At 45.0% G+C, this 17,309-nt stretch overlaps 1 protein-coding gene across 2 annotated transcripts in view; it reads right to left on the bottom strand.

Moving 5' to 3' along the window:
* Positions 1-17,309, bottom strand: part of LNX1 (ligand of numb-protein X 1) — a 163,349-nt gene that overhangs the window by 130,886 nt on the left and 15,154 nt on the right. The window contains exon 2 of one of the 2 annotated variants that reach the window (XM_075997763.1): positions 1,076-1,173. The exons of the other annotated variant lie outside the window; for it this stretch is intronic. The gene's annotated coding sequence lies outside the window, so the exon portion shown is untranslated. The remainder of the gene's footprint in view (positions 1-1,075; positions 1,174-17,309) is intronic. 2 annotated transcript variants of the gene reach the window in all.

Raw genomic sequence — 17,309 nt, 5'->3', positions numbered from 1 at the left:
AAGAAATCCCACGCCATTAGCAGCCACTCCCCAATCCCTTCTTGCCTTAGCCCTGGCAATCGCTAATCTGCTTTCTGGCTCTGTGGATTTGCCTATTTTGGTCATTTTAAATAAACGGAATCATGCAATATGAGGTCTTTTCGTCAGACTTCTTCCACTTAGCATAATGTTTTCAAATTTCACCCACGTTGGAGCATGCATATATCAGTACTGTGTTCCTTTTTATGGGTCAGTAATATTCCATCGCATGGAGATAATACACACACACACACACACACCCCACATTTTGTTTAACCATGGGCCTTTGGGTTCTTTCCACTTTTTGGCTAGTAGGAGCAATGCTTCTAACATTCATGTAAAAGTTTTTGCGAGAACATAATGCTTTCAATTCTATGATATTCTTGCTGATTTAAAAGTTTAGGGGTTAATCTCACATTTGCCCAGTTTATTTGTAAAGAAACACACTGTAGCCTAGTTAAAAAAGGTGTTTTATTCTGTCTGTGCCACCAGCAATAAAGTGAGTTCCTTTAGTAATAAGTAACACTTAGTTGCTATTACTGAGTGTTTTATTTTTTTGTTAATTTTTTTTTGAGACAGAGTCTCGCTTTGTTGCCCAGGCTACTAGAGTGAGTGCTGTGGCGTCAGCCTCGCTCACAGCAACCTCCAACTCCTGGGCTCAAGCGATCCTCCTGCCTCAGCCTCCCGAGGAACTGGGACTAAAGGCATGTGCCACCATGCCCGGCTCATTTTTTTTCTCTATATATTAGTTGGCCAATTAATTTCTTTCTATTTATAGTAGAGACGAGGTCTCACTCTTGCTCAGGCTGGTTTCGACCTCCTGTGCTCTAGCAATCCTCCCGCCTCGGCCTCCCAGAGTGCTAGGATTATAGGCATGAGCCACCTGGCCCGACTCTGAGTGTTTTATATATCTGCTAGCTTATGGAATCTTCCCATTGGCCCTGGGGGTAGGTACTATTACCATCATCTTCATTTTATAATGATTTTTATAACGAGGCCTGGAGGAGTAAAGCAATTTGCCCAAGAGTCCATGATTTTAGCCCCCAAACTACTTTACCTTATTTGTTAATATCCCTTGGCAGGAAGCAATGGGCGGCCTCCTCCAGAGCAGTGGTTCTCAAAGTGTGGTCCCCGGACCAGCAGTCTCTGCATCACCTGCGAGCATATTAGGAACACAAGCTCTCTGAATTACAGGCTCTGGGCGTGGGATCCAGCCATCTGTGCTTTACCAAGCCCTCCAGGTGACTCTGATGCAGGCTCACCTCTGAGAAACACTGATCTAGAGCAAACACAGCATGTGACCAAAGTTTATGGGAAAACTATGGGCGGGACACAGCGGTAGGTATTGGTGCATTTAGGTTGAGGATTCAAAGCCTCTTGGTGCTTAGAGTCTGATGAATCTGACAGATCTCCAGGGCAGGGAGACTGTTTTATTTTTTTTGTGTGCAATTTGCAGGGGTCTGGGACCTCCTTGCTACCTTGTGTATAGTGGACGTTCAAAGTTCACTTGGTCAAACAGGGGATGGGCGGATGGGACGTGCCAGACGCCCCACGCAGATGTCACCTCTGCAGTGAACTGTACCTAAGCATGCATATTCCACGCTGTGCCACTCATGTAACTCCAGTGAGCTGTCTGCTCTGTTAGGGTCACAGTGGGATAGAAAGCTAAGGCCCGAGGAGACTGGGAAGTGGCCAGGGGTCAACAGGAAATGCAGCGGCTACGTTGGAAAAGTTTGTATGATTTCTTGTCACGTTTTGGCCTCCCAGACCCTACCTGGAACAGCAGGGGCAGGGGACAAAAACAAGCACCAGTTTGGGAGCTGGTTTCTAAGTCTGGACCCTATCAGTGGTAAATTGCATGGACCCTTTCAATTCTCCTCATTAGTAAGTGAAAGAGTTGGAGCAAGAAACCCTGTGATTCCTTCCACCCCAACGCCTGCCACCTGCCGACAGGGCTTTTTAAGCACGAAAATTCTAATATTCATTAGGATGTAGGCCCCTTTGGAAATCAAGGTTGTCTTTGAACAGGCAGGTTTGCAATTCATTTTCAAGAACTCTCTTATGAGCAAGTTACGCTGTTGCATGTTTCTCTTATCGCCCTGGATATGTTTAAAAAACGCGATTTCTTGTATACTCAGAGTTTCACGGAGAAGGAAACTGCTGGATGGAATCTGCTTTGGAAAGACGTAGGTACGTCTTAGGCCAGGAAGAGTGGATTTTGATCGAGGCAGTTGGCGTTTGCAATGAATGAATCCAACTTTGTTCTGAGTGATTAGGTTCTTTAGAAAACCCATTGACTTTGCAAAGAGGGCATGGATTAGAAAATAAGTGACAATTTTCAAAGCGCCAGCCGTGCATGTTAATGCCCCGGTGTGGCGGCAGGGAACAGTGCGCCACTGTTGACACACACAGGGCCACTCAGCACACACCGAGAGTGACAGCCCCACCGGCACAGGGACCAAGCTCACTTGTTTCCGCTCTTACTCCGCCACCCCCCAGGGCTAGCAAAGGACCATTATCTCCGATTTTGACATCTGAAGGGGGAATCTGAGGGCCAGGAAGGAAGCCTTCCAAATGGGCATTAAAAAAAAAAATCCTCTTATTGCAACAGGACACAGTGAAAAAACAAAGAAGGAATTTTAAGAGAGGGGAGAGGTTTAAAAGCATAAGTGAAAAATGACTCCCGAGAAAAGCAAGCTACCCCCGTTCCTGGGGTTCTTGGGAAAATGCTCATTGCCGAAGAGAAGAGACTATGGCAGGGAGGGTGACCTCGTTGTCATGAGCAGCCCTGCTCATCACTGTCTGCCACGGGACTTCGAAATGCCACCTCGGTAACTGGAAGCCAGTGGCATTCTCTTTCACAATTTCATGTCCCTTAGAAGTCAAATATTGTTCTTTGGGAGGGAAGTTTTAATGAGTTTTGCCCAGAGAGAATACAGTTGCGCAAGGCAGGTGGAAACAGCTTCTCCTTTCATTAGCCAGGGATTAGGGGACATGTTTGGCCATATTCAGTCATAAAGTGCTTTAATAACGTGTCCTAGCTCGGGGCTGGAAGAGATTTCAAAATGGTGCGTTGATGTCATCGTTCAGGGTTCCTAGTCCTGGACGGATCGCTTGAACGTGGCATGGCTGGAATATATGTGGGCTGACTCCGTCTCAGTTATACCAGAGATGAGAGCATCTGACTCCCCAAAAAAGGGGTTTGACTCCACACAGCACGAATGAAGATCGAGTCAAGAGCGATTCTTATACAAACCACATATGCTTCCCAGATTTTTGTGACTCATTGGTAGGAGAAGGGGTGTCATGGAATGAAACATAATTTTAACCCATTGAGTTCTCAATGCATGTTACATGGTTGTGTCTTATTTTTGTTAAAGCTCCTAAGAATTTGTAACTATCAAGAGATTTGTTTGTAGGCCTCATCTAATCCTCACATTGACAAGCTGATGAGGTAGGTCTATGATTGTTGCCATTTTATAAAAGAGGAAACTGGAGCCCAGAGCAGCTAAATAGCTCGCTCCGATGTGTTCCGCTGATGAGCAGCAAGGCCAGAATTTAAAAGCAGGTATGTCTGAACCTAGAGCTCAAGTTCTAGGTTGGGAACTTCTTTTAGCTTAAAGTATTAATACAAACTTTCAGTGAAAGATCTACACATAGCGGCCGGGCGCCGTGGCTCACACCTGTAATCCTAGCACTCTGGGAGGCCGAGGTGGGAGGATCGCTCAAGGTCAGGAGTTTGAGACCTGCCTGAGCAAGAGCGAGACCCTCTTCTCTACTAAAAAAAAAAAAATAGTCATTAGCTAGACAACTAAAAAAATAGAGAAAAAAATAGCCAGGCATGGTGGTGCCTGCTTGTAGTCTCAGCTACCTGGGTGGCTGAGGCCGAAGGGTTGCTTGAGCCCAGGAGTTTGAGGTTGCTGTGAGCTGGGCGGACGCCACGGCACCCTGGCCCGAGCAACAGAGTGAGACTCTGTCTCAAAAAGAAAAAAGAAAGATCTACACATAGCTAGTCATTCCTCCAAGGAATATAGGCTTTTCTGATTTCCAAGTTACTCATGTAACCTAATCCCTTAACACCATCCTTTCTGCTGGTCTTTGGGAACTGCACCCTCAATTAATTACCCCTGGGGCTTTCTCAGGTCTCCCTCTTCCCTGCTCCCTCGTCTCACCACCTACATGCTCAGGTTTTCTTTATTTTGAATAATTCTTTACTTGACTCTTCCATACCTCTTAATCATTGCCCCATTTCTCTCCTTTTCACAACAAACAGTCTCTTTAGCTGCAACTTCATGGTCCTCACTGCCCCCTCCCTCTGTGCTAAAGTTGTGCTCTTGTGGGACACTCAGGGCCTCCAAACACTAAACCCAAGGCCTTGGGGTTGTGGGGGGGGGCCTTACCTTGACCTTCCTGCAGCATTTGGTCCTGCATGTCATCTATTTCTTGGAGCACATGAGGCACACAAAAATTTATTCAGCATTTGATTATGATCATGTTTCTTTTTTGTTTGTTTGTTTTTGAGACAGAGTCTCACTCTGTTTCCCAGGCTAGAGTGAGTGCCGTGGAGTCAGCCTAGCTCACAGCAACCTCCAACTCCTGGGCTCAAGCGATCCTCCTGCCTCAGCCTCCCGAGTAGCTGGGACTATAGGCATGTGCCACCAGGCCCCGCTAATTTTTTCTCTATATTTTTAGTTGGCCAATTAATTTCTTTCTATTTTTTAGTAGAAACGGGGGTCTTGCTCTTGGTCAGGCTGGTCTCGAACTCCTGACCTTGAGCCATCCTCCTGCCTCGGCCTCCCAGAGTGCTAGGATGACAGGTGGGAGCCACCTGCACCCGGCCCAGGACAGAAGTTCTTGAACCCGGCCATGATTCTTACATACAATGTATACGTGGCTAAAGACCAGGAAAAGTTTTGACATGTAAACATCCTTATGCATTTTTAAAGAATTCATTAGAAAATGATTCTGGTTAAAGAAACTGCTCAACATGACAACAGTAGTCCTCTTCTGCAGCGTAAAGAATAAATTCAATTGTTTTAAAAAGATTTATATATTTTTAAGGTAAATATTTTTAAAATTTGTAGGCATATCATATATAAAAATCAATTCAAAATGGATCGTTGGCCTAAATGTAAGAGCAAAAGCTATAAAACTCTTGAGAGAAAACACAAATCTTCATGACTGTGGATTTGGCAACAGTTTCTTAGCTATGATACCAGAAGCACAAGCAACAAAAGAAAAAACAAATTGGTTTTCATCAAAATTAAAAACTTTTGGGTGCTGTAGTTTATTCCTGTAATCCTAGCACTTCAGGAGGCCAAGGCGGGAGGATCACTTGAGCCCAGGAGTTCAAGACCAGCCTAGGCAATAGCAAGACCCCTGTCTCTACAAAAAATTTAAAAAAAATTAAAACATTAAAAACTTTTGAACTTCAAAGGACACCATCAAGAAAATGAAGACAACCTTTGGAATGTGGGAACATATTTGAAAATCCTATATTAGAGCAGGGACTTATATTCAGAATATATAAAGAACTTTTACAACTTAACAATAAAAAGGCAAATAAGCCAATCAAAAAAAAAAAAAAAAACTGGGCAAAGGCTTTGAATAGATAGTTGTCCACAAAAGACATAAAAATAGCCAATAATGACAAGAAAAGGTGTCAAACATCATTAGTCATTAGGGAAATGTAAATCAAAACCATAATGAGATGTCACTTCACACCCACTAGGATGGCTAAAATGAAAAAGACAGACACTAGCAAGTGTTGACCCACAACGAGATATTACTTCGTATCCACCAGGTTGACTATGTTTTTAAAAAACAAATAGGAAATGACAAGTGTTGGCCAGGAAGTGTAGATACTGGAACCCTATATGCACTGCTGGTGGGAATATAAAATGGTGCAGCCACTGTGGAAAACATTATGGCGGTTCCTCAAAAAATTAAACATAGAATCATCCTATGATCTCTAGCAACTCCACTTCTGGGCATATACCCCAAAGAATTGAGAGACATTTGTTTGCTCATGTTCATAGCAGCATTATTCACGCTAGCCAAAAGGTGCAAGCAACCCAAGTGACCACCAACAGATGAATGGATAAACAAAATGCGATATAGACATACAGTAGAATATTATTTAGCCTTAGAAAGGAATACATTTTTGACACATGCTACAACATGGATAAACCTTGAAGACATTATGCTATGTGATGTAAGGCAGTCACAAAAAGACAAATATTGTAGGATAATACAGTTATATGCAGTACCTAGGGTAGTTAAATACATAGAGACAGAAAGTAGAACAGTGGTTACCAGGGGCTGGGAGAAGAGGAGACAGGAAGCGTTTGTGTAATAGATATATAGACTTTCAGTTAGGGAAGACGAAAAGTTCTGGGGAGGGGTCGTAGTGTTAGTTGCATGACAATGTGACTGTACTTAATGCCAGTGAATCGTATATTCAAAAATGGTAAAAACAAAAACAAAGAAACAAGTGTTGGCAAGGATGCGGATGAATTAGAACCTTCCTATATTGCTAGTTTTGTAAAATGGTGTGGCCACTTTTGGCAGTTCCTCAAAATGTTAAACAGAATTACCCCACGACCCTGCCATTCCACCGCTGGGGAAGTGTGTACGTGCGTGTGTGTGTGTGTCCAAGAAAATTGAAAATGTGTCTACACAAATGCTCATTGCAGCATTCTTCATAATAGCTAGAAAATGGAAACAGCCCGAGTTTCATCAACTGATGAATGTATAGATAAAATGTTGCATGTCCGTATAATGCAATGGTATTCGCCAATAAAGAGGAAGGAATACTGAAATAGGTTGCACCAGAGAGGGACCTCCCGAACATTCTGACAAGTGAGAGAAGTCTGACACAAATGGCCTCCTATCACATGATTCCATTTAAAAGAAATATCCAGAATTGGAAAACGTATAAAGCTAGAGAATATATTAGTTTTCAGGGATGGAACAGAGGGGAGGGGTGGGAATAGAGAAAGATTGTAAATGGGCTCAGGGTTTCTTTTTGATGTGATGAAAACATTCTGAAATTAGACAGTGGTGGCTGGGCGCGGTGGCTCACGCCTGTCATCCTAGCACTCTGGGAGGCCAAGGCGGGCGGATCGCTCAAGATCAGGAGTTCGAGACCAGCCTGAGCAAGAGCGAGACCCCATCTCTACTATAAATAGAAAGAAATTAATTGGCCAACTAATATATAGAGAAAAAATTAGCCGGGCATAGTGGCACATGCCTGTAGTCCCAGCTACTCAGGAGGCTAAGGCAGGAGGATCACTTGAGCCCAGGAGTCTGAGGTTGCTGTGAGCGAGGCTGATGCCACTGCACTCACTCTAGCCTGGGCAACAAAGCAAGACTCTGTCTCAAAAAAAAAAAAAAAAATATTAGACAGTGGTGATGGTCACACAACCTTGTATACATACTAAAAACACTGACTTGTGTGCTTTAAAAAGGCTAAATTTGATGGTGTATGGATTATATCTCAATAAAGTTTTCTGAAAAGAAAAAATAAATAGGGATTCGCTGCCTACAAATTAGTGTTCATTTGCTCATTTGTTCATTTACCAAATAGGCAAACCGAAGAAAGGAAACGAGCTCTTCTTCAGCTCCTTTGGGATCCAAAGAAAGCTCCAGGGTTTCTCAGGGCCTTCAGAAAAGAGCTCCATAATCATAAAAACCAAAGACTTGAGCATTAAGCTCACATTTTGAAATCTAATCAAAACCATACCGTGTGCCCATGTTTGCCAAGAGTCTGAAATGGAAATCGACGCTAGAAGTGCAGCAAGTCGTCCGAGAAGACTGAGCCTTTATTCTTCAGACCTCTCTGATGCAAAACACTGCGCAGAGACTGGACAAGGATCTCTCCCGGGCCAGCCTGGGTGGACAGGAGCGTGGTGTGCAAGCACCGCATGCTCCCGAGGGACCAACGCTTGTCCCCTGCGGCTCCATCTGTCCAATGCACCCTTACTGGGTTTGAACAGGGCTGTGGCCCGGGACAGTTCAAGCTCTGTACCCAGCCTTTGTCTCAGAGGCTAGTGGTGTCTTCAGGGAGAGGGTGCACAGCTCGTGCAGTAAGTCTTCCCTACACGGTGTGATGGAACCAGGTCTGGAGTTTCTCGTTACCTAGAGCTTTGCCATCCACTTAACTATCCCACCAGGGTCTTTGAGAGTCCAGGGTGGTCCTCAAGATGCATTTTATCAGCCTTCCCATTGTAAACTGCTCATTGACATTTATAAGAAAAGCCAAGTCAAGTGGTGGGAAACTGATTCTAACAGAGCAAAGCAATCTTGTTGAAAGTTTGATACCCTTCCAAATAACTTGGGTTGACGCTCATGTTATTTCCATGAGAATTCCGACGAATGGGGAGTTCTCATGTTGAAAGCAACTCAGTCACAGAGCAACAACACAAGATTTTCTACTTGGAAACCTTTTGGAACAACCTGGATGGAACTGGAGACTACCTTTTTAAGGAACGCATCACAAGAAAGGAAGAACAAAAAACATATGTACTCACTACTAAATTGAAACTTATCAAAGTCACGTGCACGTATGGTAGTAAAACTCCACGGAAACCAAGCAGGTGGGAGGGGGGAGGAGGAGAATAGGCGCACTTACAACTTTGACTCAAACTGCACAAAAGCAATTCATGTAACCAAAACATTTGTACCCCCCCAAATATTCTGAAATTTAAAAAAAAAAAAATTCTACTTTGAATTGATGTCGCTTGCCTCCAATAAAGGGAAATAATCCCAAACTGAATTCTCTCAACCTAAAGAAAAGAAAATTCAATTTTTTTTTTTTTTAAATGAAATAATTTGAACGAATGCACAGAGTTGAAGCAATTTCTCTCCTCGGAAGCTGCTTACAGGCAGGGCAGACTTGAGTCAGCACATCTCTGAGGCTGGACTGAGTTTCTGCTCAGATTGAAGGCAATGCACCGAATCAGAGATTGCTCTGCCTCTACTGACCCTTCTGCTCCTCCAAGAAGGTCTAGAAGTGCTGGAGTCAGGAGCCCGACACCCGCATTCTCCAGCCCCCTCTGCACGTGCCCTGGGGGTGAATGCTCAGTGGGGTGAGGGCTCGGCTCTGGGTCAAGTGGACCCAGGATGGCATAATTCTGACTTCACAAGTCTCTAAGAAAAACTGCCTTTAGGAAGCAACCAAAAAAAAGAAAACCATGGGCATCAGCGTATAGCGCTTCAACTTGAAGGCCTCTTCAAGGTCTCAAGTGGGAGTGGACATTAAATTCACTAGACACAGAGTCGTTTCCGGAACTCCTACTGGGCATGATAGGGAAAAAACCCCCACCGGGCCCCCAGGGCTGAACTCACTACTGATTGGATACTTTTTGAATCCCACTGCTAGTTGGATATTCAAGCTTGCTGCTGATTGGATATTAAAGCTTGCTGCTGATTGGATATTAAAGCTTGCTGCTGATTGGATATTAAAGCTTGCTGCTGATTGGATATTTAAAGCTTGTTGCAGATTGGACGCTTTTTGAATCCCACTGCTGATTGGGTAATTCCTCATGCTCATAGTTGATTGGTTGTGTGGAACCCCAAGAAGTGTATAAAACTGGAGGAGAACAGGGAAGCAGTGCTCAGAGTTTGGTGGCGTGCCCCCTTGAGGCAGGCGGAATAAAGGCTGATTCTCTGACCCTCTGTGTGCCTCTGGGTTCTTTCCCTGGTCAGTTGCTGTGACACTTGCTGGACACTTGCTGTACACTTGCCGTACACTTGCCGTACACTTGCCGGAACAGGCAGAGCGTGGATTCTATAGTTATGAATTCATGTGCTTGCTAAAATTTATTTGTACCCCCCAAATCAATCCTCAAGGTGTCTTTGTGGTCATTTCTGGACATGCTCAGAGCTGCAGAAATTTGAGTCACCAGATGAACACCCAAACACAGACAACCCGCCCTAAAACAAGCAGTGATTAGCTAGTTGGGGGGGCAAGGGGTGGTTTGGTCCCAAAGTCATCACTTATCGGTGATGCATGAATCCATCACGTTTCCTGGACTCTAAGATCCTCTCTTTTCCTCTCTATAGGACACATCCCTTGCGGAGATGTTTTGCCGATCACATTAAATGCAACAGGAGAATGTACGTGAAAATCCACAGCTCAGGGCAGGCGTTCAGGAATGTCAGCTTCCCCCGCCTTCTGGAACTTGGACACTACCTTCCTCTAAGTCTGGGTCTCCCCTGTTCTCTCTGGTTCCCCACACACGAGGATTTTCCTAATCTCTCTATTCTTTCTTTCTTCCCTTTTATATCTTCCTCTTACTGTCTCTTTTTCTCTGGGTTTCTTTACCTCCTTTTTTCTCTCCTTTCTTTTTGCAAGTGCTTTGCACTTCCTCTGGCTGTGACAGACTAAGACAGGGGTCCTCAAACTTTTTAAACAGGGGGCTAGGTCACTGTGCCTCAGACCGTTGGAGAGTGCAGTGCACATTCCACGCATGCGCACTGTGGGCCCAAGACAAGTCGGCTGCTAAGCAGGACAGGCAGCGGCAGCAAAAACACCCGGTGGGCCAGATAAATGTCCTTGGCGGGCCGCATGTGGCCCTCGGGCAAGTAGTTTGAGGACCCCTGAACTAAGACAAAGGCACAGCCATGCCCAGACCTACAGACCTGCAGGATCTGCAGGCTATGGCCAGGGGAGCTTCTGGAAGTTATCAGTCTTTGCTAGCTCAGCAGAGCTAGGTGGGGTTCATCTTCATAAACAGGACTCAGGAGGGTGGTTTGTGGCTTTTCCTGCAATAGTGTTTAGCCAGGCAAGGATATGCTCTTTTCCTCACAGGATGAAAATAACAGCCATTAAAAATCGATCATGGCCGTGCTTGACATAAGAGCCCTCATCAATCTTCCTGGTCTGGGCCCAGTGGTGGCCCAGAAGGGAGCTAATCTCCACAGTCAGGACAGGAGACAGGAGTTTACGGGCTCGGCCACAGACCGGGCTGTGGGACTTTGGGGAGATTGTGTAACCTCCTTAAGGTCCAGTTTCCCCATCACCAGAAAGGCCCTTCCAATGAAATATGTGCCAGCTACTTCCCAAGGGACCTCGTAGAATTCACAAAATATTATTTGGAAAGTACTAGAACTTAGTGCAGAAACTGATGGAAAAAACTGTATTTTGTGACTAATATTCTTGTTAATAGCGCTGTGAAGCCATTGCAAATCAGCTCACTGGGGCATGAAGTACACTGTAAACCATGTCCTCCACGATGACACTGTCCATAGAAGGGGCGGGGGGAATCTGGAAGTCACACAGGAGCCTTGAGCAACCAGTAGTAGTTGCTCAACTGTATTTTAATCATAATTATTATTATCATAAGCCCAGTGGAACAGGCTGAGATAATTAACAGGTTTTTGTCTGCCTGGCTTAGTTTCCTATCCTTCTTCTAATTGATTTTTTTTTTTTTTTTTTTTTTAGAGACAGGGTCTTGCTATGTGGCCCAGGCTGGTCTTGAACTCCTGGCCTCGAGCAATCCTCCTGCCTCAGCCTCCCGAAGTGCTGGGATTACCGTTGTGAGGCACTGTGCCCACATGTTTTCTATCCTTCTTCTGGCATTGGAAGTCCCTTTCCTCTGGGAGTAACCTCCCCACTGCCTGGGCCTGAGGGGGGTCTTATGGGGTCACGGCGTGGCATTGCCCAGCCAACTCGCCACCGTCCATGCGGGAAGGTGGGCACGTGATCAAGCCTCTGCCGAGCATAATCCACTTCTCTTGGGTCACAGGGATTGGTGCAAGGGGTGGGCCAGTGCATCACATCCGCCAGAATCCTTCCTCAAGGGCATTTGGAATAGGAGGGGACATAGACAGGTAGCCCTCTCTGCCCACCTCCCATCGTCCCTGTTCCATGGGGTGGGGACAGGCAGGATGACAGCATTAGACTCTAACACAGACTAGTGCAGAGTTCAGATGTGCAGAGAGAAGAGTGCCAATGTCATCTGAACCAGGGCCACCCCTCTGGGCTTTGTGAGCCAACAAAACTCCTCTTTTCCTTTAGTTAGTCTGAATCGGGGTTGGCTCACATAACTCACTGCAAAGTTTAAAACAATCTCATTTAAAGAATATACATTTCCATTTAGAGAGATGTTCTTCTTCTTCGAGAATCTTATATTATATTAAAGAATATTTGTGGCTGGGTGCAGTGGCTCATGCATTTAATCCCAGTACTTTTGGAGGCCAGGTAGAAGGATGATTTGAGGTCAGCAGTTCGAGATCAAACTGGGCAAAATAGTGAGACCCCATCTCTAAAAAAAAAAAAGAAAACAATTTAAAAATTAGCCAGACATGGTGGCATGGGCCTGTTGCCCTAGTTACTCAGGAGGCTGGGGTGGGAGGATCGCTTAAGCCCAGGAGTTCGAGGTTGCCATGCGCTAATTGTGAGCTAATTGTGAGCTAATAATGAGCTAATTGTGCCATGCCACTGCACTCCAGCCTGCGTGACAGAGTGAGACCCTGTCTCAGAAAAAAAGAAAAAGGAATATTTGTGATTAGACTAGAATGAGTCCATTCAGTGTTAATATATTGCAATGATTTCAATATTATTATAAAGATAAATATGACTAATATTACATTATATGTGCTTTAATGTAAAAAATGTCCATTGGGAAGTGGGGGCATGATTTGATCAATCGATCGATTTAACAATTCTATGTAACTCATAAAAAACACACCATCTTATATACAACACATGGAAAGCGACCAAGCACTCTTAAAGGGGCAAAGTACTAGCCTTCGATCTTGGCTCCCCCGGATTCTAGCCTAGTCCCTCACCAGGGAGACTGCGCCCATCTAACTCACGTTCACGTGTTTTGCACACCTGTTTTGCATGCACGCGCATATATGTGAGGGCACTGCTTGTCCTCACGCAGCTGGGAAGCGATTTAAAGCTGTAAATATTTACTACGTGTGCAAAACACAGCAGTGTGGGCGGATAACGGCCGATGGCAGGGAATCCTGCTTCTGGCCCCCTCACTAATTCCTGGTGTGACCTTGGTCAGGTCGGTCGGAGTCTCTGTGTTCCAGCGCTGCACTTAGAGAAAGGAGATACTGATCTTTATTGGCCAGCACTCCCAAAGTAGTGACTGCTGAGGACAATGCCTGCTATTGACAGCAGGAATCAGAGAGATTCTCCTAGAGACCGCACAGCTATTGCTTTTGCTTGCTTTCTTTTTCTTGAGGGAGGAGGCATGCTGGCGCAAGAGGGATGCATGCACCTCTTCCCGGCTGGAGGGAAAACAAAACCTCAGAGTCTCAAAAAAAAAAAAAAAAAATGAGCATGCACCTGCTTACGAATGCCACCACCGTGAGAGCACAACTCGAACCACGTGGCCAGGTTTGAAATGCCGCTCAGAGAGGATCACGGGAGAAGCGAAACAGCAGAGGGGTTGTGAGTGACACACCTCTGGGACTCTGGTTAGAACCGCTTAGCCCCTGGAGTAGCAAGAGAGGGACTCTGGGGCAGGAGGGCTGGGTGTCAGGCTGGTTCTGTCCCCTAGTCTTGTGATCTTGTGCAAAACTATTTCCCCTTTGAGTGTCAGGTTCTAGAACTGTAGAATGGAGATGATAATGCTTATTATATTTAGGTGTGTTGAAACAGTTATATGCACAGAGGTAGCCTCATAAACCCTGGGCTTCTACCCCGTTCCGTTTATCCACTTAGTAATTGGGCAATAGAACAATAATCAAAGCAACCTGCACATTTCCAATCATGGAGCAAAACCATCGATAACCTTTTTTTTTTTTTTTTTGAGACAGAGTCTCGCTTTGTTGCCCAGGCTAGAGTGAGTGCCGTGGCGTCAGCCTAGCTCACAGCAACCTCAAACTCCTGGGCTCAAGCCATCCTTCTGCCTCAGCCTCCCGAGTAGCTGGGACTACAGGCATGCACCACCATGTCCGGCTCATTTTTTTGTATATATATTAGTTGGCCAATTAATTTCTTTCTATTTATAGTAGAGACGGGGTCTCGCTCTTGCTCAGGTTGGTTTCGAACTCCTGAACTCAAATGATCCGCCCGCCTCGGCCTCCCAGAGAGCTAGGATTACAGGCGTGAGCCACCGCGCCCGGCCCATCGATAGCCTTTCCGTCCTACATACCTGAGTAGCTGGTCCCATCCTACGTCGATACTTAGACTCCAGTGCAATTTCTTGGATTTATATTGTCCCTTCACATCAAGGAACAAGCAGACATACACAGGCCAACAGGGTCATGGAGGGTAGTTTGAAACACCTGCTTGGGGTGAAGGTGTTATATACGCTTTCTCTTGTACACAGAATCCGGGTGACCTCCCTTCCTTCCCCGAAGAAGCAAAAGCCACAACTGAGGCGATGATATGGATCAGCAGCCCCCTCGCCCCACCTTTTTGTCACTAGGGACCGTTTCCATGGAAGACAATTTTTCCACTGATGGGGGTGGGGGGATGGTTTCAGGATGATTCAAGTACATTACGTTTGTCATGCACTTTATCTCTATTGTTATTATATTGTCATGTATACGAAATGATTACGCAATTCTCCATAGGTTGGGGATCCCTGATCTGGTTGACACAGATGGAAGAATCTTGGGTTATCTTAATAGTTTAGGACTGAATTAGTGCCTCAATTCCTTCACGATCCTATTACCACTGGGAGAATAGAACAAAGGCAGAAGCAATTCTATGAGACGAAACCCAGCTTGCACCAGCAAAGAGTCTCATGATGTAAATAGGAAGAGCACAATCATTGGACCACAGGCCACCTTATGGTGACAACATCATGGGCACGGAGAAAGGACTGCTCAGGTCCTCTAAGAAACTTGAGTTTTGCTTTCCTCAAAGCCATGGTTCTTAAACTCTTTTTGGAATCTCCATCCAACAACCAACATTTTTATGACTTACTAATCTCTTTGTACCAACCACTGCTTGAAAAAAAAATCTAACCCAAGTCACAGAGGGTTGTGGTGCAGCTCTTATGAAATTTCCTGAGTAATTTCAAAAGTAAAAGATCGATCCATTCTGGGAGCAAGAAAATTCTCACAGTCATGGTAATAATTCCTTCACTTGCAAGCGCTTTGACTCTACCTTTCACATGTTATTTACTTTTTCACAACAACCCTGTGAAGTCGTAGCGTTGCTCAACCCTTACAACACTGCAAGGCAGGGATCCTTATTACTATTAACATATTTCATCACTTCCAAGATGCCAAAGGGTGGAACATGCACCCTTATTTTGTGTGCTGCCCAGAAAGAAAACAGAACGCTGCCAATGAAACCACGACGCATCATCCATTGTAAAACAAACAGAACCAAACCACACAGTTTCAGAGATACTAAAATGTGAAAGAATGGGTGTCTTAGAATTGATGAAATGTGGACTTTTCTCTTTCACAGATGAAGAAATGCATGCCATGTTCAAGGCCAGTCTGCTGACGGAGGCTGAACCACCACCCCAAAACAGACCTTCTAACGTCAACCCCAAAAAGGACTCCGCTCAACCAGACCTAGAGATTTTGAAGCTAATCTTGGAAGCTTTGGAAGAAATGATTTACCACTGATGGATGGCAGTCGCCACGGTGGTGCTTTTAATAAGAAAGTAGTTAACAAACTATTTTCAAAGGGAAATATGAATGATCACCTGCTTCTGCTTCCTGTATCCATGAGATATATTAATATAGGTACAGCGAATCCTTGTTATTGATGGATTCCATAGTTGTGAATTTGCCTACTACATAAAATGTCATTGTAACCACAAAATCGGTACTAATAGTGGTTTTTTCGCTTTTTTCTGAGTCAGAGTCTCACTGTGTTGCCCAGGCTAGAGTGAGTGCCGTGGTGTCAGCCTAGCTCACAGCAACCTCAAATTCCTGGGCTCAAGCGATCCTCCTGCCTCAGCCTCCCGAGTAGCTGGGACTACAGGCATTCGCCACCATGCCCGGCTAACTTTTTCCATATATTTTTAGTTGGCCAATTAATTTCTTTCTATTTATAGTAGAGACGGGGTCTCGCTCTTGCTCAGGCTGGTTTCGAACTCCTGACCTTGAGCGATCTGCCTGCCTCAGCCTCCCAGGGTGCTAGGATTACAGGCGTGAGCCACCGCGCCCGGCCTAATAGTGGTTTTGTGGTCATTTGTGGACATGCTCAAAGCAGCAAAAATTTCAGTCACACATTCTCAGCTGAGGTCAAACAGGGTGACACTCTGGCTTTTTGTTTCACTTCTCATACTGCAAATAAGCACCCTTTATGTGGCCTATTTAGTGCCATGTTTTCCTCATTTTTGTGCTATTTATTAGTAATTTTGGTTTGAAATAGCCCCCAAGCATTGTGCTGGAAAGTGCTAACGTTCCCAAGCTCAAGAAAGCTGTCGAATGTCTTACGAACAAAATACGCATGTTAGATAAGCTTTGCTCAGGCACGAGTTATAGTGCTGTTGGCCATGTATTCAACGTTAATAAATCAGCAATATGTATCCAATAAGGTATAACAGAAAACAGAAACACAAAGAACAAGGCCGATGAAAATGTGACCAGAAGCTTTTGGGAGTCTAACTTCCTTCTTGCTTCCTAGAATTGACTGTTTCGGGGGGTTAAAGTGTCTACAGGACTATTTCTTCTGCTGCCAACCTTCCAGCCATTCCTGCTTCATGATTGCAAACCCAGTAGAGAAGCCAAGTTAGGAGAATAGTCAAGAGTTATATGTATATACACATACCATGTTTCTCCGAAAATAAGACAGGGTCTTATGTTTATTTTTCCTCAAGAAGACACCCTAGGGCTTATTTTCAGGGGATGTGTTATTTTTTTTAAGTACGGTACAACCATCATCTACATTGACTCAAATAGAGTGAAGTCGTCTTCTTCTGGAACATCATCATCACTCTCCAAACCCCGAATTCCATCCCCAATTTCTTGCGACTCTATTTCCTTTAGAACCACTGGCCCCAATCTCTCCTGTGGAGCACTAGAGCTCTCACGGGGCAGATGAGAAGGGCTGCTCGTGTTCTTTCCCGCTCCGAGAGGACATGCATGGGTTGTGCAGATGCGCTGCGCAGCCACGCCCATCACTAGGGCTGATTTTCATAGCCACACCCATCACTAGGGCTGATTTTCATAGCCACACCCATCACTAGGGCTGATTTTCATAGCCACGCCCACCACTAGGGCTGATTTTCATAGCCACGCCCATCACTAGGGATGATTTTCATAACCACGCCCACCACTAGGGCTGATTTTCATGGCCACACCCATCACTAGGGCTGATTTTCATAGCCACGCCCATCACTAAGGCTTATTTTCAT

The sequence above is a fragment of the Microcebus murinus genome, chromosome 26, assembly GCF_040939455.1.
Source record: "Microcebus murinus isolate Inina chromosome 26, M.murinus_Inina_mat1.0, whole genome shotgun sequence".
NCBI lineage: Eukaryota > Metazoa > Chordata > Mammalia > Primates > Cheirogaleidae > Microcebus > Microcebus murinus.
This window is presented reverse-complemented; position numbering and strand designations above follow the sequence as displayed.